Source organism: Physeter macrocephalus, chromosome 8 (genome assembly GCF_002837175.3).
Source record: "Physeter macrocephalus isolate SW-GA chromosome 8, ASM283717v5, whole genome shotgun sequence".
NCBI lineage: Eukaryota > Metazoa > Chordata > Mammalia > Artiodactyla > Physeteridae > Physeter > Physeter macrocephalus.
The window spans coordinates 123,431,505-123,458,259 of NC_041221.1; the positions used below are offsets into that span (position 1 = coordinate 123,431,505).

The following is a 26,755-nucleotide window of genomic DNA, read 5'->3' on the forward strand; positions in this document are numbered from 1 at the left end:
GTTTTAACCAGCTCAGCTCGAATTAGACGCAGCTGACTCCACGTTCCTGGAGCGTGAGGCAAGCGAATATCTTATTGCTTAGGTTATGTGCTACTTAAAAGACGTGCAAGTTTTAAAATGACCTTGAGTAGTGAAGGCAGGAGAAATGGATTTCACTCAACCGGGATTTCCCCATGACAGTCAGGGACTTCAGACGAAAGGGCTTGTCTTTGCTCCACTCGACATCCTCCTCCAGCAGGTAGGCTCAAGTGGAATCTCCCGTGGAATCAGCAGGTCCAGGAGGGTGAGAGCAAAGTTGCAAGGCCTCTAGAAGCCTGAGCTCAGAGTCACACAGTGTCACTTCTGCCTACTTCTATTGGTCATAGCAGTCACAAGCTGACTCATTGTGAGGAAAGAGACTCCCATCTCTTGATGCAGGGAGCTAAAATAACTTAAAACCACTTTTAATTTAATCTAGCATATTTTAGTAGCCATTGAATGAATTTTGGGTGTTATATCCTCTTATGTGTGGATTTGATTTTAAAACTAGAATTCATATTAGTCATGTTCTGGCACAAATAATTTCTACTCTTTTTTACTAATACCTTGGCAAATATTCCAATGCCTCTATTCTTGTTCCTGATAAATATTTTAAGCCAGGACCCTTGAAATCTCTGATAGGTTTAGGTAAACTTGTGTAAGGTGAAAGATGTAGGGAAAATTCTTAGATTCTCAGAATAAATATTTTCCAGATTCACTGGAATCAATTACTGTCTTTTAAAAACTAGAGCAAATGTACTTCAAATGAGTTGTTTTTTAGACAATTTGTGTGTGTGTGTGTGTGTATTGGGTTTTTTTTTTTTTTTTAAGGAGGAAGAAAAGGATATTTTGTTTTCGGAATATGGCATCTTTAGACTATTTTTGTGTGTGTGTGTGTGTGTGTGTGTGTGTATTGGGTTTTTTTTTTTTTTTTTAAGGAGGAAGAAAAGGATATTTTGTTTTCGGAATATGGCATCAATATTTATGGGAATGTTTTGATAATTGCTCTAATAAACATCTTCATAACAGAATGAAAATGTTTTAAATGCAGGGAGTTTTAAGAAGCACTAGTAATACTCCAATAAAGATGTTAAAAAAAAAAAGTCAAGAGGAGGAACTAGCTGTTGAGGCCTAAAAAAAGAGCTGTCAGAAGTAATAAGAGAATTGGAAGATTATCATATAAAGAAAATGCAGAAGAAAAAAGTTAAAAAAAAAGCACTAGTAAAAATTTCAGTATCTTAAGTATCAGAATTAGCAGGTAACAATGGTTTAGTAACTTATAAACTTTCATAAAGCGAGAGTTCACCGTAATGGCAATATCTAAAACTTGCAAAGAGAGTTTTTGATCACCTGTGTTTAAAAGAGGCAGAAACAGAATGCAGATGTCTTTTTATGCGAGGACTGTTTGGTTAAATATCAAACAGTGTGTGAAAGGTGTGGTAAAATCTGACCCCTTACAGAGGTGCTGCGTTCACAACCATGGGGCTCTGGAGGGAGAACCCCACAGGCGGAGAAAGAAAGACTGAGCTAAAGACACGAGGCAGAACCAGCCTAGATCAAACCCTTTTCAGAAGGCCAACGTTTATTTTCTTTTGAACCAGGATCCCTGGCTCAGTTCTGGGCATTTCTTTCCAAACCTGCTCTTCTGGCTTATCTCACAGGGTGCTTTTTATTATTCTGCTTCTCTGCTCAGACAGCTGCTTCTTGACAATTGACTTCAAGCTGTTTCAAAAGGTCATCTTAGTCACTGTTTCCTCTTTTGACTAAAGCTCTTGTATTCTAACCCTGGGATCCATGTGTTTTCCTCAGAGCACTTGTTTGTTTAGGTGCTCCTGAAACAATAACAAAAAAGGGGTAGTTCTCTATGGCAGTGACAGTGAACACACTGTTGCCACAAATGAAAACAAAGACGAATCTCACTAGTATAACTTGGAGTGAAAGAAACCGGACACAAAAGAGTACGCACTGTATGAATCCATTTACGTAAAATTAGAATATAGGCAAAGTTCATCTGTAGTCTGACCAGAATAGGGGTTACATAGTGGGGCTTTTGGGGTGCCTCACTAGGTATTGGTTACATTGGTGGGCTTGCTTTGTGAAAATTTATTGAGCTGTGCATTTATGATTTTTGCACTTTGCTATTTCTTTGTTACAGTTCTTTAAAAAATAGAACAATAAAGGAAAAATGGTTCTCATTGACTCTCAAGGGAAATCTGAGATTGGGTATCTCTAGTGGTTTGTCAAGGAAAGAATCGTTAAGTTGGCAACATTTATTTATTTTTTCAGACCCACTTTATTGCAGTGTTGATTTTGATTTTATTGGGTTTTGGTCTCCATCCAAACCACACTTCGGAGGTCAAACATCCAGTAAATCAGTGGCAATCAGAAACAATACAAAGCAAAGCAAAATACAACATGATTAGTATTGCAGTGCTGTAGGACTGTATTTTATTGAAAAAAGAATCGCCATGCTCCACTAAGCCAAGAAGCCCTAAGAGGAAACTGAAAACTAAGCATTGATAGCACTGAAGCCAATGTTATCTAGACAACTTCTCTTTTTTTCACCCCCTGAAAACATAATCTAAGACTATGCCATTTGATATTTCTTGGTTGATTCTGTTCAGCAGAGAGTTGTATATTCTTTCTTGAAAGGAAAAGGGAAAAGGAAGTCATATATACTGATAAAACTAATGAAATACTTCATACTTGCCAAAATTCACATTTAAATATTATTTATACGTTGTTGTCAGACTTTTATTGCTTTCTAGAACAGTACTGACTGCTCCCACAGTTGCTGCCTCTTCCAGGACATTTGTGAATTGTAATAGAATGTTGGATATAATGCCTGAATTCCGTTCCCCCCTACTAGTAGAAAGAGTGGAAATAATATCAATGACACTGTCCTTAAGACTCTATCCCCTGCATATCTGGGGTGTTACTTTCAACCTGGAAATTGGAGGATGAAAAATAAATTAACAATTTCAATTGCCGCTGTTGTATCAGGGATACAACTGTGGTGGGTGGAAACACAGTTCATCCCTGGGATCCAGAATTTTTTTTTTTTTTTTGCGGTTCGCGGGCCTCTCACTGTTGTGGCCTCTCCCTCTGTGGAGCGCAGGCTCCGGACGCGCAGGCTCAGCGGCCATGGCTCACGGGCTGGGATCCAGAATTTAAGCTAAAGTGAATGCTTTATCCTATCTTGTAAGCCTGGTCCACAGGTTGAGGGATTGAATTTAGTTCAATAAACTTTTATTGAGTGGCAGTTACTGTATAAAACATTAAGGATAAAGCCAGAATTGTGGGAGAGATAAACATATACATAAAAAATTTTAACACAATATAAGTGCCATTATATAGAAATTTAGAAATGGCTTCATTCACACAGAAAAAAGTGACTATCCTGGTGTCACAGATGCTATAGAGGAAGATCTTAAGAGCACTGGGAATTTAACAGGTAGACAAGGTGGGGAGGACTTTATAAGTAGTAGGAAAAGCACAGAGGCTTGAATTTCCATGCAGTGAGCAGTAAATGATGAAAAGTCTGTTATGTTAGGGGCTGGGGGAAATGGGAGGCTGGGAATGGGGCAGGAAACCTAGGCTAGAGACAGGTTTGGGGGCTTGGATGCCCTGGGAAGGAGTTTGGATTTTACCCGAGGAAGATAAGGTCAGCAGTGATACGGATGGTGGGTTACAGGGGGCAAAGCAGACAAGGAGGTCCGTTAGGAGCTGCTGGGATAATCAAAACTCTGAACTAGACTAAGGAAGCAACTTCTTGGAAGGCAGAATTCATCCTCTATTTAAATGTCATTGCACACGGTTGATGGAATACTATAAAAGCATGAAAACAACAATGTTGACTGATTAATATAGAAAGATGTCCAAAAGATATTGTTGAATAAAAAAGTTTACAAAAACATGAGCAATAAGATTCTGAATCTATCTATCTGTCTAGCTATGTATGTATCCATCCATCCTTCTACATAAAAACAAAATGGGGCTTCCCTGGTGGCGCAGTGGTTGAGAGTCCGCCTGCCGATGCATGGGACACGAGTTCGTGCCCCGGTCCGGGAAGATCCCACGTGCTGCGGAGTGGCTGGGCCCGTGAGCCATGGCCGCTGAGCCTGCGCGTCCGGAGTCTGTGCTCCGCAACGGGAGAGGCCACAAGAGTGAGAGGGCAGCGTACCGCAAAAAAAAAAAAAAAAAAAAGAAAGATTATATAGAATATACTAAAATGTTACCAATACTCTTTACTTGCTAGTAGGCTTTCACGTAATTTGGGAAAAAGCAACTCAGATGCCCAGTTAAGAATTTAGTACGGAGAAGCTTAGAAAAATGTTCTTATTTACTGAAACCTAGTGGATGGTCTGGCATTTCAAGAGGAGGGGGGGATATGCAGAACCAAGAGGAGTATAAAGAAGGGTCAAAAGATAACAAATAGAAATAAAAAATAAAAATATGAGGACAGAATGTAGAAATGGGAACTGAGAGGAGAAGGCAGGGGAACAATTTTATCTAAAGTGTGTGTTAAAGTTTATCTCTGGATGTGTTTCAAATTGTTTCTTATTGTCAAGAGTCTAGGATGTTGCTCTTTGAAGATGATGGTGGTGGTTTGAATGGTTTCTTAGGGACCCTTCCAGCTCTATGATTCCTTGTATCATCTGGTTCCACTGTACCAGTGTATGAAGGGAACTAACAGTATTATTGTAAGTATTCTTTCCTGACTTTTTCACAAGACAGAATTTGCCACAGATGCAAGATTGAATTGATGCTTTTGGATAATATAATTTACATGCAATTGTTTGGGACCAAACTGGCTTTACTAATTCAGAATACAACCTCATAGAAGCGTTGGGGTTTGAAGAGGTAGCCAAGGAAAGGAGGAGTTTAGAATTGAAACAGAAGAAAAGGAAGAGAATCACTGAGGTTAATTTGCAGGAGGATAAATATATTTATGATGAAAGAGGTCAATAGTCATGGTACCGTTTGCTATTTCAGTGTTATAAGAAAATGAGGTTCAAAGGAAGAGGCACCAATGTTAAGCCAATCAGCAAAGTCCCTCTTGGGTTTGTACTATGCCCTTGTGAGGATCACCTCTTGAAAGTGTTCAACCTCCTGGGTCTTAGGACCATCCAAGCTCACCTTCTTTTCTTCTTTACACCCAGACATTGGTTGCTTGATTTACATATTGATTTCCACCACTCATTCTTTCAACAGTGCTTCTCTCTGGTTATTTAACTTCTTTTTGCTTCTGTTCCTTCACTTTTAAAGGAATATTGTTATCCTAGATTGTTAAAAGATATTTAAAAATCATGGACCCCTTTGAGCAGATAAGCTTAGAGATTTTCTGGCTGAAGTTGGGGTGGAAAGGCAGAGTTCCATCTGGCTCTTCTTACTCCCCCAGTGCTCTCTAAAGGGACTCCATGGAGCCAAGTTTGAAAACCACTGACCTGACTCTGTACTTCCCAGAGTCAGGAGAGATTACTGTGGCCTGGAGTATCTTAAGGACAGTAAAGCCCCTGTTGAGATGATATTTTGCTTTTCCCATAACATTTTCAGTTGGGTTTCTTAAAAAGAACAATTTGTTTTACTGTGGTCGTCTAATGGTTGGGCCCCCAGGATCAGTTTTTGTGTTAGAGAAAATGAAATAGAGTTATCAGAATCAGGAAGACTCTTTCCTTATCTGCCACTGTCTTGCTGAATGGCCTTTTGAAAATTGCTCAGGATCGCTCTTTATTTCCCCCTCACTTTTCCATAAAGGTGCTGTGAAGACCTCCGACTGGGATGTACACCACTTTGAAGTTCTCGGAGAAAAGAGGGAGCTGGTATATGTCTTTCAAAGTGGTATCTTTGTACTTGATTGAGTGGAGGAGATTTGAACTCTTCTGGACCTTGGTGTCTCTGAGTGTCTCCTTGTCTGGTAGAAAACTCTTAGCTACTTCCCCTCTAAGGGTTTGAGTAAAGAGAATTGGTATTGCATCTTTTGTGGAAAACATTTTCTGCTGCCATTTTGGTCCTCCCCTCTGAACATATTGAATGAAAGGAGTGTAGAAGTATCCTCCTTTAAGGAAAAAAAAATCATCTCATTGTTCTGTTGCTATATCAGAGATGCAAGTCGTTTCCAACGGATGGCCCTTTCTTGACCCTCCAAGGCTGCTGGTTAGCACCGACTGCAGAGATCTTGGAGGAACACTTTAAGGGATTGATTTGAGGCAGCAGAAACCTCTTATGTCTACAACCTAACTGACCTTTCTTGGGATTCACTCAAAAGCTGTATCTGGGAGTTCTGTTTTATAGCTTTTGAAGTAATATATCTTCATTAGGACTTAGAAGTAACTATATTTTTTTGAAGTCCTAAGAAGGAAGCAATTTGTCCTGAACACAGTGGATTTGATCTTTAGAGAGAGGTGAACAGCTAACTTTTTTTCAGCAGAAGCTAAGGATGATGAATGAATTGTGCAGTGCTAAGAAGGCGTCTTCACAGCAGAGAGGGTTATCTCTGGAAGGATTTTAAATCAACACACACATAGTTACCTGGCTAAGAAGCCCTTGCTTGTCTCTGAGTGGTGACTTTTTCATAGGAGAGTTCAGAAGACAAAAACCCCAACGTTGTATATTGCAAACCTGAAAGAGTCAGTATCCAAATTTTCAAAGGAATATATCTTGCAAATTATAATTCCTTAGGGTCTTTGTCAAAAGGGTAAGCCCTCCTCACCAGTCTGGTACACTCTCTATAAAATATATGAGTTTTTCCCTCTGGAGGTGTGCTGTTAAGTGAAGGCATGCACAATTATTGCCTTTTCCTTTATATGGGTCTTTTTATATTTAGACACTCCTGGTATACATGGGCATTGCCATCTAGTGAGAGTGGGGTGTTGGTGGCAAGATTTGTTAAGATGAAGTTTTACTTACCGCCAGAAATAGAGGTTTGGTTGGTGTATTAGTACGGAATTTGAGTCACATTACTATTTTGATTAATTGCAAAGGTTTACATTTTTGTAATTAATTTTTGTTTCTGTAGAATTTTTCTGGTCTAGCCATTAGTCCATTTGATGCTAGTCTTTGTACAAATGAAAAAACACACCCAATCCCTTACGACCCCCAAAACCAAGAAAGGTATACAGGTGTGTAGCACTTCTGTGGAGTGAGAAAACATGATTCCTTTTAGAATGGTCTGATTTATAACCTGATTTCATGGAAATGTTAAAAATGGCCTATATTTGGGGTTGCACACTCTTCTATGTACTTGATTTGATGTACATTATGTTATTTAATCCTTTAAACAACTCTACGTGACGGATACTGTTATTGCTTCGTTCTTCGGAAGAGGAAACTAAGGCAGGGAGAACACAAGTAATTTGCTCAAGATTGCCCAGTTGGGCTTCCCTGGTGGCGCAGTGGTTGAGAGTCCGCCTGCCGATGCAGGGGACGCGGGTTCGTGTCCGGGTCCGGGAGGATTCCGCATGCCGCGGAGCGGCTGGGCCCGTGAGCCATGGCCGCTGAAAAAAAAAAAAAAAAAAAAAAAAAAAAAAAAAAAAAAAAAAAGATTGCCCAGTTAGTATGGCAGAGCTGGTGTTCAAACCCAGCCCTCATAGTTCACTGGCCACACTCTGGACGGTGCTCTCTGCTACTGCCTTAGCCACAAGGGAATCACAGCGTGACCTGTGATTATGGAACACCTACTACAGTGTGGATTGACAGGGGAACAGAGGCACAAAAATGTCCTATAAAGTTCGTAGTGCTAGGCTTGGGATGATATATCCATTTGGGAAGATGGCATACATACCCGTGTGACTTAAAGCCAGATAAGTACATGCTAAGCCTCAATTAATCTTACTCCAGAGTGTGTAATTTAAAAATCATCAAAATGTAAAAAAAATTGGAAGATTTCAGAGAGTTGAATAAAGACGAGTTAAAACTAGCTTTTTGATACAAAAATACCTAGGAAAAACACGTGGGTAAAGAAAACAATAGATACGCGCTATGGAATCCACAGAATGATTTTCCTTTTTTTCTTTTTCTGTCTAGGGTAAAGATTCCCTCCTTCATGGAATTCATCAGATGTGGCTAGACCACTTGATATTTGGTTTGAGGAAACAACCATTGGCACAAGGTTGATGAACTTCCTGGAAACCCAGACGAAGTGAGTCGAAGTTTGTGGAAGTTCCTTCCTGCCAGCCCTTGGGGCAGCTGGGCACAGCCTGGGGGATACCTTCCTGGCTGATGACGCAAGAACCAGGAGCACAGCTCTCAAGGCCTTGGCTTTATATAATCTCTTCCAGACGTAGATACAACTAATGAAAAGGATGGAATTCCCAATTAATAACAACTGAAATTTTACCATCTTAGCAAAATGGGAGCTCAAAATGTAAGTCAAATTACTATACCCATAATGTTGACACGACCTGCGGCTCTTGGGATTTCTCCTTTCTGGCCTCTACCTTGAAACCTTGCTGTGTTGGGATAGGGGTTGCCTTGGTTTCAATCTCCTTGCTTATGCTTGACAAGTGCCTACCTCTCTTTCTTTCCAAATTTCCTGTTTCTTTGGGCCACTGACCTTAATGAGCAAGGATCCTCAGACTGTACTTATGTCTGGAACATACTTACTAACTTTCCTTATTATACAGCAATATGTATTTATTATAGAAAAATACAGGTGAGAAAAAATAAGAATCAAAGGAAAAAAGGGAGAAAATATAAAACCAGCCATAATTCTATCATCTGGAGGCATCAATCATTTATTAGCCATTTTGTGTATATCATTCCAGGATATGTTATCAAAAAGAGTCATACAACATAAACTATTTTAGAATCTGCTTTTCCTACTTAATATATCAAACACATTTCCATATTATCACTAACCTTTATCAAACCAGTATAAAAGGCTGAATATTATTTTGTGTAATGGATGTAGCATGATTAGTTTAATGTTTTCAACATTGTCAGTTTATTTCTAAGGACTACCCTTTTGGCTACATCACCTGCACAGTCACAATTATCTCCTTAGGATAAATTTCTAGAATTAGGATTGCCAGGTCAAGGCATGTGCAGAATTTGAAGTCTCTTGGTAGATTTCCAAACTGCCGTGTGGAATGTGTGGCCCAATTTTGTCACCCACCGACAAAATCTGAGAGCTTGGCACTTTGCCTTGGCTTTCTGACTTGCTTTCCTGGATATGGTTTTCTGTATGGCTCTCAGACACGCTACAGATCCCCCGCAGGACTTGTGTGGGGAAAACAGAACAATACAAAATAAAATGACAAGCAAACAACAAACAAACCTGCTAGGAAGTGGTGTTTAGTTTGAGGAGAGGTTGTCAGTCTGCTTGGCTTAATGCATTCTTTCATTATCCTATGTGCAAAGCACAACTCTCACAGGCCACAGAGGTTGAAAGTGCCAAAGATTCTTACCCTGGGGCCAGCGGTGGGTCCTTGATCCCTCAGTCCTCTGAAAATACGTACTCTTTGCTCTAGGGCACGTTAACTTTTTTTGTGTGTGTACAGAGAGTTCATAACTTCCTTAACTTTCTTAGGGGCTTGTAGGACTGGCAAGAATGAATGAGTCAATGTATTAGCTTCTTGATTCATTAAATGAAAAGAGTAAAAGAAGAAAAGAGAGATATGGTTTTCTCTTTATAATTAAAATATTGCTAATTTGTATCAGGGTGCTCTGAGAGTTATCTTTGAACTCATGATTGTTGGAATCTGGGATAAAAATGGCTACTCTACAATTGCCAGGAATTTGCTTCTGAGCCTCCTCTAAGAATGGAGATGGGGGAGATTTGCCCTTCATTTTGGGAGAGGTCACTTTGGGAGTTAGCCCTCAGGGTCAAACAGCCCAAGGCAAAACCTTCTTCTGGCCTTGGCCCTGCTCCTCCCAACAAGGGATTCCCTAGTCCAAATGTGAGACTTCAGCCAGATGTAACTGTGTAAGGGGAGGGCCAGCAAGCATAAAATGTATGCAAAATTGTTTTGTTTTTTTAAAGAATTGAGGACATTTATGAAACAATTGAAAATTAGAATGCCTTCTGGATACTTGATGGTATTAAGGAATTATTGTTACTTGTTAACTAGAAAATGGCATAATGGATATCTATCTTTCTATTTACACACACATACACAATTTTTTTATTGTGGTAAAATACATATTTTGTTTCAATTGCAAGGAGAAGGTGGTTTCCTGTGGCAGACAGAAAACAAAGTTGAGGATGAGTGGGTGATGGGGGGGATGGAAGAAAAGACTGATTCTCAGTTGGCTGGAGAGCAGTTTTTAAGCATGACAGTTGAGATCTGAATTTAGGCTTTATTTCCAGAATACATGGAAGTGCAACTACTGGATTTTAAAAGAGATTCTTTGCTTATTATCTAGGCTGTTTCCTGAGCTAATACGCAGTACTGGGATTCCAGACATGAATCTTAACCATCCAGAATTTCTCTTCCAAAATGCAATATTCATCATTCCCAGGAGCCTATAACGCAAATAAGGTTAAAAATAAGCAAGGGCAGTGCTTAAAACAAATTCATTAAAAAAATTTTCCTTAGGCAGTTTTACACCATATAAACCCAGAATTGTTGGTAACTGAACGTTCCAAAAATTTAAGGCCTATTTCAGGTTAATGGCTAATCCATCATAACAATAAATTTCAAATAACAATAATTGACTAAAAATAAATTCTAAAGAAGTTTATCGGCTAAGAAGAGATCTAGAAGGCAAGATTTATAAACATACCTCAATTTCAAGGTCTGAGCAGCTTTAATGATACAATGCTGCCACCTAGTGTTTATGATCTTTTACTGCAGTAAGATATGTGGAGTTGACACCTAAGTACTGCTTCAGGGAAAGGTTAAATTTTTGAGACAGTAATTATTGGCAATTTTATCTGAGAATGAGTTGAATGTATTTCCCATAAAACACAAAGTTAATGAATCAAAAAAACCTTGAATTCCCTTCATAGCATCACAAATTATAAAGGAGAGATGGGGCATCTGCCAGTTATCATTGACACATTATGATAACTTTTCTCTCTGTGCTGGTTATTAGAAACAAAGCCACCTTCACAATCAGAGCAGTGTCATGGCTTGATCTAACAATGGGTAGTTTAACTTAAATCCTGTTTGGAACCCAGAGGAGGAGCTTGGAAATAGACATTTAAACAGAGAACAATACGGGGGTGTGGAGAATGTCAGAAAATTCTGAAGTGGGGGGCACTTGAAGGGACAATTGGAGAGCTCCAGGTTTTTAGCTATAACCTATCTGAAGCAAGCTGTGTCACACCCTGCCCACAGATGAGATTTGTTTAGCTCACAGAGATTTTGTTAAAAATTGCTTTAGACTCCAACAATAAAAAAAGGATTTCTGAGGTCTTTTTGGAAATCAACATCTCCAGATGATGGGCTAACATTCCCAGCTGTATGACTGGCTGGGGTGTATGTTGTTCAGTTTGCTCCAGGTCTCACCAGGCAAGTTTTACTCACCAGCCTGGACTGTGTCTACAGCTTCTAGATTTTAATGGGAGAAAAATTGAAATTAAGGCTTTTAATGTTGATAAAGGGACCTGAAAGTATCTAGTCTACCCCCTTTCCTTCCAAGAAGTGAAAGAGGAAGCTGGCTTGCCCAAGGTCACATGCTTAGGGAGACCCAGAGTGAGAGTTCAGGACTTCCTGCAGCTTTGTGTATTTACCTGGGAATGGTTTCAATTTTGGGTGACCTGATGCAAGTCATTTAGCCACAAGGTGCCTTACTTGTCATATTTATACAATGGGTTCAGAGTTCCTTTTAACTTTCCCAGAAAAATATTTAACTTGGCTTTTAACATCCTACATGCATGGCACACATGAGTGTGGCAGAACTTAAAAGCCACATAGATTCCAAATAAATAGAACAAGGAATTTCTTGGAGATGATATATCTATTCTGTACTGTCTAATATTGTAGCTACTATCCACATTTGGATATTTAGATTTATATTTAAATTAATTGAAATTATCAATAAATACGATTCAGTTTCTCAGTCTTACTAGTCACATGTTAAGTGGTCAATAGCCATATATGGCCAATGGCTTCCATATTGGACAGCTCGGATATAGAATGCTTCCATCATCATAGAAAGTTATTATGGGCAGCATTGATGTGGCTGAAAATGCCTATTTTTGAGACCTTTCCTGTAGCCTTATATTGCTTTTTCTTCATGATAAACAGAATTAATCAGAACTACTTAATGGGCGAGAGTGGAGAATTAAAGCCAGGGGATGTTCAGTCTGAAAGTTAGATATGGAAGTGAGAAATTTCTATGTTAAAGGAAGGAACAAAATGCACCAAATGCAGGTGTTGAAGCAGAATGTGTTTCGCCATAGAATGAAGCCTTGTGCTTTTAGGAGCAGACCCTGATATGTCATTGCTCTAAGCTTCATGCCGTTGCTGCATGTACAAGTGCGTCTATGTACAGCTGTGGTGGATGGCCACTGGTGATGCCTGCCCAGCCTCCAGTCTACCTTTCTTTGGTACCAGCTCTGGGGACCTTGCACTCTCCTACTCCACGCAGTCTGCATGGGAATGTCAATCTGAGCAGAATGACATGATATCGAAAATAGTTGGATTTGACTCATCCTTCTGGTGATTCTGAGGAGACCGTCCATTATTTTCCCAGCCTTACCCTGGTTTTCATCCTTCCTGAGATCTGGCTGCTCATCTTGCCCTTCCATTTGATGTACTACCTCATTTCCTTCAAAAAAAGTTAAAATTTTTTTTTTTTCCTAAAGTCAGCCGGAAACATTTTGTTGCATTCAACCAAATAATCCAAACCAATATGATGTTGTTACTTGGATGTCATGGGGGAGGAAATGAGTATGTAACATGGGAGGGCAAGAGGGATTCTTTCAGGTGCAAAACAAACAAAAAAAGAATGAAGGAAACCATAACAGCACGATGACTTTGAGTAGGTCATACAGAATTTGTGCTTAGTCAGCTGTTGTGAGAGCGAAAAAGGCTTCATCTCAGTCCATTCATATTAGGTCTCAGGAACAGGGAGGCAAACAGTGGGAGTACAAACTGCCCCATGGTTTGTACTCTGTGGCTATCATAGTCTCTGTGCCACTGGGACTGTTCTCTCTCCATTTTCATGGATCTCACTTTAGTTCAGGACCTTAAACCCTCATACCCAGAGGGGTCCTGCAAAGGTCTGATTGCCTTCCCTTCAGTCTGTCACTTCTGTAAGTTTATCGACATACATCTCCAACCTATCGCTCTCCCAGCATGTGGTTATAATTTTAAACTATGTCCTCTTCTGTGTACTCTGGAAAGCTCAGTGTTATAAGGTACTTTGGAACATTAACTGAACCAGACAGTAAGATTACTACCTTTAGGGTTGAAGTAGTTGGATGAAAAGTGTGGCGTCTGGGACTGCATATATGCAACATGGGGAGCTCTTAATGAAGGCTCTGGATCTACTAATGGCCACTCCTACTACTTGGCTGAGAGTGGTTTATTTATCTTCCTGAAGGTCTTCACTGTCTTTTCCTGATTCCTTAGGCACTCTAAGTTTTACTGTATTTCTGTTGACTGCCAGCATATTTTCTAATGAGGGCAGAGGGGGTCTGCAGCAGGCTTGGTTGTTCATTTCCAATAAGCGGTTAGTGGCTGTAGCAGATGTTTCTGCATTTACACCAAGTGCAATAGAGTTTCATATCAGTAGCACACAGAGAGGGGAAACCTTTAAATTCATAGCACACCAGGGCCAGAGAAGGACATTTATAGCATTTACTTGAAATGCTGTGCAATCAAACTGCAGTGAGTTTTAGAGGGCACTGACACGTATGAATGCATTCTTAAGGAATTTTTGTGGGTTAGAAATGTTGGGTTGTGTACTGGAATCTCATGCTTAGTGACCCTCCACTTTAATAATTTGTAGCCTCTTTCCCCCCATCAATTACTAGCAAAAAAAAAAAAATTGGAACGACATAAACCAAACAAAACTCCTGCAGATAAAGAAAGAGGCTCACCATTTGAACACCAATTTAAACAAGACATATTGCTATGCTTTTGTTGCCATATTCCTATTAAATTCTTACTCTCTTACGCTTTACTAATTTTGAGGTCTAAACCAGTCATATGTGTTTTAACTTATGCTTTGTGAATTAACAGCCAAACTCAAATCAAGGTTATGAACATCAGTAAAAATGTAAACCAATAAAAATGGGAGGAATATTTATGCAGGACCACTTAAGATGAGGAGGAATTACTCATCATTATTTGAGATTTCCAAAATGAGAGAGTACCCGCAAATAATCAACATGGTAATATGTTATTTTGAAAGCCCAATATCAATATGTGTGATTCAGCTGTAATCACTACTTGAATAAAAGAGGAAACAAAAATGATAAACATAATTTAGGGCAGAAACCCTTGATTCCAGGATAGAGACCCACCCCTTAGGACAGTGTTGTTCATGTCATCAGATGAAGGCTATGGGCTTCCAATGCCCAAATCTTCACTTCTGGTAGGCTGTATTTCTTATGTGTCAAATCTGTGACTGGAAGACGGCTGATCACAGACTGTAGTTATATGAATTTTTGGTGCTGAGAACATCTAATGGCATTGGACAAGGACAGCTGCAATATAATGTAATGTTCCTGTCCTCCATTTCATGCTCTACCTGATTTTTTTCTCTCTCCCTGTAACATTGATTGATTCGGTAACGTAGAATGTTTGCTTTCCAGCTGGCAGATCTAATTGTAAATAAACAGCTGCTAGCTGCATTTAGACAGTGGATGATGTTGGCAGGTACAAGAGCAGGGTGTGCAGGATGATTTAAGGCCTGTGCAGTGGAGCGCGTGGGAGGCTGGGGAACGAGGCGCAGGCGGGAGGCCTTCAGGTACAGAGTCCTCTGTGGCTCCGAATAACCTCGAGGCTAAGTGTTTACATTTCAGTGTAAAATAAGGACTGGTACATGGATTGTGAGGGCCTGTGATGGCCAAGGTTATGGACTAAATATGAGAAAAATATAGGCCCTCTGTTTTCCAGGAGTCTTTTGTGTTTCTGAAGAATGAAATCAGATATTAGACTAATTATTGAGGATTGTTTCCCTGGACAAAGTAGATTTAAAACTTCTGAATGAAAACAGCAAGAAGATGACTATCTGGAGGGGAATTCTTCCTGGTCTATGAGATGGTGTGAGAACAGTAACAGCAGCAATAACAAAAAATGCCAGGACCTCAATGCGCGTCATTGCCCTGGTTATTGTCACGTCTTGGCCTAGATCAACCCCAGCATCCTCACGTGTGGGACATGTAGCACAGGGCAACAGTATCTTTCCCTAGACACTTAGTTTTTTGCAGTCTGAACAACAGCCCTTGTAAGCTTAGGAAGGAACATTGCAAGTATTAGCCGTTATCCTTTGTGTCAGCCAAAGCTGTAGCATCGCTGGTCACTGGAGCCTGAGATCTATAGTGATTGTCCTTTTGTTTTCTCTCACATGAGGACCTCACTTGGCCGGTGGCTTCCTGTCACTTCTGAGTCCCCCCTCCTTCTTGAGTGGATATGCCCCTTTCCATGGCTCAGAACAATCTTAAGCATGCCTTGTTTTACCTGGAGGGGGAGTAGGGTCCCAGACTGTTAAAAGATGGATGTTGGTGTGGAAGGGGAAGTCTCCGGGGCTAGCGAAGGAGGGACCAAGGAGTGACTGAATGGAGCCAGGTCAAGGTGTCCCTCTGACCCAGGACAGTGGTAGGCCACTCTTCCCCATTACAGAAGTAAGGATGTAACATGTGCTTAAAACAAGGAAAAGTCTCAGCTGTCTGACTGGACCAGCAGCAGGAATGAGTGAATGAGCGGAGAGTACCTGGTGGCATCAAAAAGTACCTGGTGGCATCAAAAAGTACCTGGTGGCATCAAAAAGTTACAGCATCTCCCAGTACTGACCTTCTTCAGTTGCTTCCTAGCCCTGTGGAGTGAAGACAGGCTCTGGGCAGATTGGCAGCACAGTCGTGACCCGGAGGCTGGGAGGTGACCTAGGAGTGCTCCTGTTTTCTTTCTGGTTTCTCCTCGGTTTTTGTCATAGACTCTCCCTTTTCTTGCACTTTACATCAGAATATTCTGGTTGTTTGATGTTCTTTTTTTCCTTCCTCTCTTCTTCTACTGATTTTACGTTTGTTTATATTTTGTTACAAGCAATGTTTAGGTCTTTGCAAACTTTCCTCTAGTCTTTTTGTTCTTACCTGTCTCAGCGGAGGCCTTATCCTCCTTCAAGTCTGACTTCCTGTTCATATCTGCTCTCAGGCATTCACAAAGCATATTGACATGTTAAAAGTCAGCTGACAACTCTCCCTGGAGGGAAATGGTTTTCTTCCCTAAAATGCTTTATATGTGGGAAGGGGAAGGTGAGGTAGCTCATTGGTTATCTCATTTAATCATCAGACCCCCCACAACGAGGCATTTACCTACCGTTACCTGCATTTAACAGTAGGACAGTCTAGGCTGGGAGACTTAGTAACTTTCCAGTGTTCACAGGTATGGAGAAGGAGGACAGCTTAAACTATAAACGTGCATCATATTCTAGTTTATAAAAGGCTGTTGGCCTGGCCTCAACTTATTCTCCTTCTGAAACAGCCTGATGATCCGTGATGACGAGGATTTGAGTCCATAATCTGAATTTACTTAACAAGATAATTAAATATTTAAAGTCAGTTCATTTAGAGGCTAGAAGGGATTAGAGATAACACACACATAGATTTCCATCCCTTTGTTAGTATGCACAGCAGCACATTCTTAATTTTGGTTATAGCTGTTTTGCAGTTCTCATATCTGCATTTGCCATGGCAATTAGGACTGGAGGGAGCTTGTGGTGTCCTTGGAACTGAGAGAGAAGAGAAATTATGATACTAAATAATACAAAATGGGCCTAGTCCTCACTGCAGTAGAAACCACTCAGAAAAGTTAATTAAACTCAGGAAACAGGCTGCAAGATAATTAAGTTTTGGCCTAATTTTACACTGCAGGCGTTCTATATTGTTTTTGCAAGGGTCCAAAGGAACATGTGATAGAAAATCTCCAGGTTGTGGGCTTGATTCATAAAGGATCATTATCTGTAGTTAAATGGCCAGATAAAATGGTAATGTGTGGGCAGCAAATTGTATTTTGTAAGGTAAAATTGATCATTGTGCTACACAAAGAAGACGTTCATAATTTTTAAAAATTATCAGAAGTGAGAGTTGTCAGTATATCTTGTATAGGAAATGATAAATGTATAAACCCCAAATCCAAGGCATATGACATTGTGTTTTCTAAACTAATGGCAAATAATCAGCTTCTTATTGTATTGTGTGAGCTTGGGTATAGATATATTTTAGTTTATTTTTTATAAATTTATTTATTTTTAAAATTTATTTTTTGCTGTATTGTGTCTTTGTTGCTGCGCGCGGGCTTTCTGTAGTTGCGGTGAACAGCGTTGCGGTGCACGGGCTTCTCATTGCGGTGGCTTCTCTTGTTGCAGAGCAGGGGCTCTAGGTGCGTGGGCTCAGTAGTTGTGGCTCACGGGCTTACTTGCTCCTCGGCATGTGGGATCTTCCCAGACCAGGGCTCGAACTCACGTCCCCTGCATTGGCAGGCAGATTCTTAACCACTGCGCTACCAGGGAAGTCCCACCTTGGGTATATTTTAAACCCAAAGGCTGGAGGCAGCCTTGATCACTACCTTATTACCTGGTGTATAACAGAATAAGAAAAAAACCTGTCACAAGTCAAGAGCCAATCCATCATCTCTCCTTGGTCTGTCCCCACGGGAGGAGAGGATGAGGGGATGTTTGCTTCCTGACTGAACTTGCTTTTCACAAAGTCCTGCTGGGAGTTAGTTACTCGGTATGCTGTGGCCTTCAAGGGCATTGCTAATTGATTACATTTTCAACTGTCCAGTATTTATTCTAGTTTTCTTATGCCGTTGTGAACTCAGCACTCCTTTTGGACAAAGTAGGGAATTTATTTAAAAATTGACATGGGATTTACCTTGCTCCTTTCATCTATATTTTTTTCTTTGCCTTAAAAAAGGATTGTCCTGTAGGACAGGAGGAAAATAAACCAAAATCTATCTGTTGGCTGCCACAATGAATCAAGTCAATTTTATTTCTCATTTACTCTTTCTGGGATGTTCTGAGTTAAGACAACTTGCCTTTGGTTAAATTAGATCAGTGGCCGTTCTTAATGTTCAATGCTATGCTATTTCCCCTGCTGGCTGACCCCAAAAGGGACTTTCCAGGATTCCTTCTTTCATTGTGCATAGTTTTACTGACATTTTGCTGATGACCTGGAATTTCCAAATGCATTGGAAGGTAAAGAAGTCAGTAGGACTAGACATATTGTGGTGATCACTTTGTAATGTTTAGAAATATCAAATCACTATGTTGTGTGCCTGGAACTAACATAGTATTGTGGGTCAAGTATACTTCAATTTAAAAATATGTAGACATTGGGAGGAAGTGCATCAAAATGCTAATGATGGTTGTCTCTAGAGGGTGGGGATTATGGGTGATGTTATTTTTTACTTTATGCTTTTATGTATTTCTAGTTGTCTGCGTTGAACAGGTATTGCTTGTAAAGTTAGAAATAAAACAATAAATGTCATTAAAAATGAAAGAAAAAGAAATCACCAGGGCAAAACAGGGTGTCAAATGAGATATTTCCTACTATCTCATAATTTGGGTTTAAAAGCCCAAAGCTGAGGACAATTGGCAATGAAGTGGCCCCATCTTCTATAGTGGGTGACAGGGAATGATCAGACCTACACCCCTTTTAATATTTATTAAGAAGGGGATTTGACTCTGCTGCCCAGTCAGGCTCTGGAAGTGAAGATCACAGTTCATTGAAGGAGATCATCTATTTGCATCATTTACATCATGAGCTACCCCATCCATTCAAACCGCTGATCTGGATAAGGAGCAAAGAGAGAGTTAAAGGAGTGATTAAGTTTCCCTGTTCTTAGAAAACCATTTCAGATGGAATTAGAGAAGTTACTGAGGAGGAGATCCATGGCTGTTGTAGCATACCTAGTTTATTACGGTGGATAATTACACTCCCTGAACCTACATACCTGCTGCCTGTTTAAATGAGATCCGCAACATGGGATCTAATAGCGTCTAATCCAAGAGACTTCAGGACATTGGCGCCTTAGAATGTCAGTGTGAGTTGGAAAGCTGGTCCCGTGGAATGGCGGCTGGATTTTAAGAACCAAAATTAATTTAATGATAGCTCATTGTACTTAATGCATTTATTAGGTAGGTAGGTAGTTTGTGCCAGGCACTGTTCCAAGCACTTTATATGTACAAACTTATTTAGTGCTCAGAAAGAATTCATGATTTAAGTATTACCCCTACTTTAATTGAGAGAATGGTGACTCCATCAAGATTACACAGCTGGCAGGCAGCTGAGCTTCTAACCTGGACACCATTCTACCTCTTGTTGTGCTAAAAGCATTCTGATTGCCTCAGCTGCACGGTCTGCATCAGAGAGGTGGCTCAGTCACTGTGTGTTGGACCCCAACTGACAAGAGGCCTAATGCTTCCTGCCACTGATGAAGCGGTGGCTTCAAGATGACAGCTGTCTTGCCAGGGCCCTGAGGTGGGAGAAGGGGAGTGCCTTAACCCCAGGCTTGACTCCAGGTGATCTGGCCCTTGCCCATCTTTTCTAGAACACTGGACCTCACACCCGTGTTTGAATCCACGGGTCATGGGACAATATAGCACGTTCTCCTTTGGAAAATTACTAAACATAGGTTTAGAAGCACCTGGAAAGGCCAGGAAAGCCTGAGGAATTCTGAAGGCAATATAGAATATTTTTATTGGCAGGTTTGAGGGTGATGAGCCCAGGAAAATAGGTACTTTTAATCCCCCAAGTGAGAAAAACAGAGCCATTAGTTTTCCTGACATAATTATTTTTTCAACTGTTCAAGTCATGGAGAATGGCAGCTACTGTGTCAGAATGGACCCAAGTAATTTAAAACAGTTGTGAGTGGCCATACTAGAACTTACACTGCTTACCGTTATTTAGGTAGTTATCTGGAGAGTACATGCAAAATAATATAGAGTACTGGAGGTAATTGGAGAGACCCCGAATATCATTGAAGATCTGAAAGATGCCATGTAGGCAACTCTTTTGCTTTTCCACTTCTCCTTGAGGTCATTTTAAATGATTTTGAGAGACTAACTATAAATTGCTGCCGATGTAATGAAATTATTCTACCATTGTTAACACAGGACTTGAGACTCTTTCAATTCTGGAAAAGATATCCAATATGCCCTGTAATATTAGTAACAGGTTTGGCCTGTGCAGTTATTTCTACATCTGTATGTAAAAACATCACCAGTGGCAATTTACATCTACCTGCTCAGGATAGTAATATATTTTCACTGTCTTGCCCCAAGGGTGTGTAAATTTTCTTGCTCTCTGTCACACTATTGATAAAAGGGATTTTAAATCACATGGAAACTGGAAAGCTTTGCTTTCACCTGTTACAAAGATGATGTTTTAATTAGGGGAAACAGGGGAGCTGTTTTCTGTGCTTTCTCCTTCTTTATTGAGTTTATGACCTTCAGGGGATGGGTGAGTAAATATAAGGAAGCTAGCTCATGAACCCTTGCCCGTAGTCACCTCCTTGGGCATTCCTCTATTTGTAGCTTAGAGAAAAACACCCCCTTAGACTAAAACCAAACTTCTCTGCCTTAAACCTCCCTCTTATAATTACAAATTACTGTACCTTTTATAGCAAGACTTTTATTGTTAGCGGTGGGCTTGGAAAGGGGGAAACCAGTAGGATTTTCCTGTTTCCTTATTAAGAAGAGGCATTGCTCCCAGCCACTCATGCAGCAAAGTGATTTGAATACTGTATAGAAGTAGGGCATTCCCTCTTTATTGATTTGTAGCTGTTTCTGCTTGTTTTATATTCTTTTGGTAATGCCTAAAAATGTCTGTTATTGTGTTAGTGGTGCTGGGGTGGGATCCAGGAAGAGGTGTCAGTTCCTGATCTCCTGGCAGTGACCGTCACTAAGGGACAGAAGCTGACTGCAGCTTGTTAGGTGTATGGCCACAGCAGAGAAGCAGGCTTCCATGTGGGTGGGTGCGAAATGAATCTTGTGGTCTTAAATACATTAGAAGTACAACTTTTGGAAAGGGAAAGAGTTGAGGAGGCTAGACCATGTTACGACTTGGGGCAGGCACGTAAACCATCTGACTTGGTTTTGCAGAAACCATGGGGTGACCCCCAAATGCTGGAGGACTTGTGATAATCCAGTTGACTTGGGGCACATAATAGGTTTGGATTTTGAAAGGAAACTTAGATATTTCCTTGTTCACCTTCTATATGTAGAAATGAAGGCCAAGAGAATTTAAAGTGATGGCCGAGTCAGGCTGGAAACAGCAACTCCTGATGGCTGGTCCAGTGCATTTCTGGTGACTCCTTTTGAATATCATCTATAAAGTCTCTTAAGTAATATCAATGAAAACATCAATCTACGTTGATAATTACTGACTGTTATAAAGAGTGAATAATCACAACTGTGTCTTCTAACAAAAATGTTGCTATGATCACCCTTTAGTGGTGAGAGGTGGCATGGCATCTGACCCAGACCTTCTGGGATAATACTCCAGCCCCACCCCTGACTACAGAGAAGTCTTAGCCTTCCTGGGTCTCAGTGACCTCCTCTGAAAGTGACATTTCCCCCTGCCAAGACAGTGTGTTATCAAACTCTAGGGTATTTGCCTATCTGATAAGTGAAAAGTGTTATCTCTATGTGGTTTTGACTTAATATTTCTTTTATCATGAGTGAGATTGAACATTTTAAAAAACCCGTGGATTAAATAAAATAATACGTAAAACAGTAGAGTGTCAAGCACAAGGCAAGTGACTATTGTTAGCCAATATCATTCTTTACTATCTTATTTTGTTTTAATGAATAATACATTAACATGGATCAAAGATCCAAAGGTATAAAAGTATAGAGAGTGAAAAGTCAGCCTCCCCCTCTATCCACCAGCCATCCAGTTTTTTTTTTTTAACATCTTTATTGGAGTATAATTGCTTTACAGTGGTGTGTTAGTTTCTGCTTTATAACAAAGTGAATCAGCAATACATATACATATATCCCCATATCTCCTCCCTCTTGTGTCTCCCTCCCACCCTCCCTATCCCACCCCTCTAGGTGGTCACAAAGCACTGGGCTGATCTCCCTGTGCTATGTCAGCCATCCAGTTTTGCTCCCCACTGGCAGTTATTTTCATATAGCTCTTTCCAGTAATTTTATGTATGCTTAAACAAATGTGAATATATATCTTCCCTCTTTCTTTATTCAAATGGTAGCATACTATATACACAGTGTTCTGCCCTTGCTTTTATTTTTTTTACTTAATATGTCTTTGAGCTTATATACATATATGTAAAGAGGTTCTTATTCACTTCAATAGCTGTATCATGTAGAATGGATTTACCATAATTTATTTTACTTGACACCTGTTAATGCACATTTAAGTTAATACCAATCTTTTGCTATTTTTAGTTATATTGCAACAAATAACCTTGGATGTATGTTATCTGCATATATCTGTAGGATAAATTTCTAGAAGTGGAATTACTGAGTTGAAGGGTATGTGCGTTTAAAATTTTGCTAGATTTTGCCAAATGGCCCTCCACAAGGGTTATATCTATTTACAAAAAGTATTTGCAAATGATGTGACCGATAAGGCATTAATATCCAACATACATGAACAGCTCATATAACTCAGCATCAAACAAGCAAACGTCCCAATTAAAAAATGGCCAGAAAAACTGAATAGACATCCTTCCAAAGGGAAATGCAGATGGCCAACAGGCATATGAAAAGATGCTCAACATCACTAATCATCAGAGAAGTGCAAATCAAAACCACAATGAGATATCACCTCACACCTTTCAGAATGGCTATCATCAGAAAGAACACAAATAACAAATGTTGGAGAGGATGTGGAGGCAAGAGAACACTTGTACTCTGTTGGTAGAATATAAGTTGGTGCAGCCACTGTGGAAAGCAGTATGGAGGTTCCTCAAAAAACTAAAAATAAAACTACTGTATGATCCAACAATTCCACTTTGGGGTATATATCTGAAGAAAACAAAAACACTAGTTTGAAAAGATGCACCCCCAATGTTCATAGCAGCATTATTCACATGGCCAAGATACAGAAGCCTCCTAAGTGTCCATCAACAGACAAACGGATAAAGAAGATGTGGGGGAATATTACACGGCCAAAAAAAAGAATGAAATTTTGCCGTTTGTAGCAACATGGATGGACCTGGAGGGTATTATGCTTAGTGAAATAAGTCAGACAGAGACATACAAATACTGTATGATATCACTTATATGTGGAACTCTAAAAAATACAACAAACTAGTGAATATAACAAAAAAGAAGCAGACTCACAGATATAGAGAATGAACGGGTGGTTTCAGTGGGAAGCGGGGAGGGGCAATACAGTGGTGGTCAGTGAGAAGTACAAACTATTGGGTGTAAGATAGGATCAAGGATATATTGTACAACATGGGGAACAGAGCCGATATTTTGTAATAACCGAAAGTGGAGTGTAACCTTTAAAAATTGTATAAAAATATATATGGAAGAAAACCAAGTAAATAAAAAAATACAAATTTTTGGTGTATAGTTTGTAATGCACATACTATATTAACCAAGTGTAGGGACTTCCCTGGTGTTCCAGTGGTTAAGACTCCGTGCTTCCACTGCAGGGGTGGTGGATTCAATCCCTGGTCAGGGAACTGAGATCCCTCATGCTGCAAGGTGCCGCCAAAAAAAACAACAACACTATATTAGTCAAGCCTATATGTATATAATTGGAAAATATACAGTTGACCCTTGAATAATGTGAAGGTTAGGGATGCCAAACCCCTGCACAGTCAAAAATCCATGTATAACTTTTGATTCCCCCCAAACTTTACTACGAATAGCCTACTGATGATTTTGTATGTATTATATACTGTATTCTTACAATAAAGTAAGCTAGAGAAAAGAAAATGTTATTAAGAAAATTGTAAGGAAGAGAAAATACATTTAGAGTACTGTACTGTGTTTATCAATACCATAAGTTTATGTCATCTGTTTACAAGATGAATCGTCTATCAGTACCTACATCAATATTGTCTTATATGATACAAAACACTGTAGATGTTACGTGTATTACTAACACTAGGCATCAAAAATGAAAAGGTAATATGAAAAAGAAATTCACATTTATTTACAGGTATAATGATTTGTACATTGATAATAAAGAAGCAGCAATGTGATTGTTTTATGGTAGCCCGGTGTGGTAGAATTGCTTCACGGTGGCCTAGCCTATACGCTAATGAATGAATTGTTAGACAGTTGTTATGGCATACAGTATTACATTAATGTGCTTTTTAAAAAAATTTATTTATTTTTGGCTGCATTGGGTCTTTGTTGCTGCACATGGGCTTTCTCTAGTTGCGTTGAGCAGGGGCTACTCTTCGTTGTGGTGGGCGGGCTTCTCATTGCGGTGGCTTCTCTTGTTGTGGATCATGGGCTCTAGACGTGTGGGTTTCAGTATTGTGGCATGCAGGCTCAGTAGTTGTGGCTCGTGGGCTCTACAGTGCAGGCTCAGTAGTTGTGGCACTGAGCTTAGTTGTGGCATGGGGCTTAGTTGCTCCGCGGCATGTGGGATCTTCCCGGACCAGGGATCGAACCCGTGTCCCCTGCATTGGCAGGCGTATTCTTAGCCACTGCACCACCAGGGAACTCCAACAGTAATATTCTTAGTACAGGATTGGAAACATTGTTACATTAAAAAAAACCCACTTATCTGTGATGATAGGGTGATACACAATTTCTCCAATTATGAGACAGAGAGGCATACTGCATGATAATGTAATTCTTTGAAAGCAAAGTTATAAAACAGTAAGAAAACTAACACATTATTAATTTATATTAACTATCACCTCTTATTTGAGGATAGACTACTATCTACATATATTTTATGCGTTCATGACATACCTTTTTGTTATCCTTTTTTTTTTTTTTTTTTTTGCGGTACGCGGACCTCTCACTGTTGTGGCCTCTCCCGTTGCGGAGCACAGGCTCCGGACGCGCAGGCTCAGCGGCCATGGCTCACCGGCCCAGCCGCTCCGCGGCATGTGGGATCTTCCCGGACCGGGGCACGAACCCGTATCCCCTGCATCGGCAGGCGGACTCTCAACCACTGCGCCACCAGGGAAGCCCGTGTTAACTTTTTCAATATTTCTAGACTACATGGTTTGTGGGTCTTTTCAAATTGTTGCAGTCTCCCAAAATTTTCCAATATATTTATTGAAAAAAAATTTTCATATAAGTGGACCTGTGCACTTCAAACCCATGTTGTTCAAGTGTCAACTGTAATTCATATTTTTATATTAGAAGTGTGTATTAAACTTTTTTTTTTTTTTTTTACTGAAGGGATGTGCTACAAAAAAAAGTTTGGGGATAATAGTCACAGTTCATTGAACCATCCTTTCATTAATAAATGTTTAACTTTTTTTCCTGTAATGATTTTAAAATACATATGCAAATTCTTTTGTTTTTTGACATTGGTTTTTTCGAAAGGTGAAGCTTAATTTAGGTCCCCTTGAATGTGGGCCAGACTTGGTGATTCACCTCCAAAGAACAGACTAAGGTGGAAATGGCAGTGTGTGACTTCTGAGACTATGTCATACAAGACACTGTGGCTTCACCCCTCTCAGATTACTTTCTGTGCAGGACATCAGCTACCAAGTTGCAAGGACACACAATCAGTCCTGGAGAGGAAGTGAATCTCTCATCAAAATCCAGCGCCAACGCTCCTGTCAAGTGAGGGAGCCATCTGGGATGTGGATCCTTCAGCTCTAGTGAAGCCCTCAGATAACTGCAGCCCCCATATAACTTAACCACAGCCTAATGAAAAAAGCTTGAGCTGAACCATCCTGTTGAAGTTTCCTCAAATTCCTGACCCACCAAAGCCATGTGAGATAATAAATGTTTACTGTAGGTTTAGCCAGCTAACTTTTTAGGTATTTTGCTGTGTAGCAATAGATACCTAATATGCTTCTTAGTTTTATTGTTATAAATATTGCTGAAATCTGTGTGTGTGTTTGTGTGTATTTACATATTGGCACTCTCGTATGAATATATTTGTGGGATAAATTTCTGGATATAGAATTATTTCATCAAGCGGTTTATATCCTAGACATTTTGATATACTTTGACACATTTTCTCCCCCAAAGTGAATAAATTTATGCCTCCTTTTGTGCACAACATTGCTAACACCTGGGAATTAAGTATTTTTAATTTTTGCCCAATTGATAGATATTTGTTTTAATTTTCATCTCTCTAATTGGCAAGTTGAATATTTATATAATTATTTGCTCATTTGTAGATCATATGTTTTGTCCATTTATCATTCTGGTTCTTATCCTTTTTATTGTTGATTTGTAAGTGCTCTTTGTTATCAGAAAATTTACTTTTTTATTATACTGCTACAAGTCATTTTTTCAAGTTTTCTTTAAACTAAGTATGTATTACTAAGTGTGTGCTAACTAGTTTTCTGTATAAACTTATTTTTAGCAAATAGGTGACCAAACTTATTTATTCTTTTATTTATGGCTTCTGTAGCTGTGACATGTTTGGAAAGGCCTTCTCCATTCCAGTACTGTATTAAATCCCTGGATTTGTCTGGTACTTCTATTTTTTTAA

At 39.7% G+C, this 26,755-nt stretch overlaps 1 long non-coding RNA gene across 2 annotated transcripts; it reads left to right on the forward strand.

The window, feature by feature from the left end:
• Positions 1–119: 119 nt before the first annotated feature.
• Positions 120–26,451, forward strand: LOC114486760 (uncharacterized). 2 transcript variants are annotated; one of them, XR_003681032.2, is made up of 3 exons: positions 124–238; positions 8,044–8,383; positions 25,630–26,451. It is a non-coding gene; the product is annotated as an uncharacterized lncRNA (long non-coding RNA). The 2 variants fall into 2 exon arrangements; XR_008618110.1 differs by lacking the exon at positions 25,630–26,451 and having other exon boundaries at positions 120–238; positions 8,044–8,345.
• Positions 26,452–26,755: the final 304 nt, after the last annotated feature.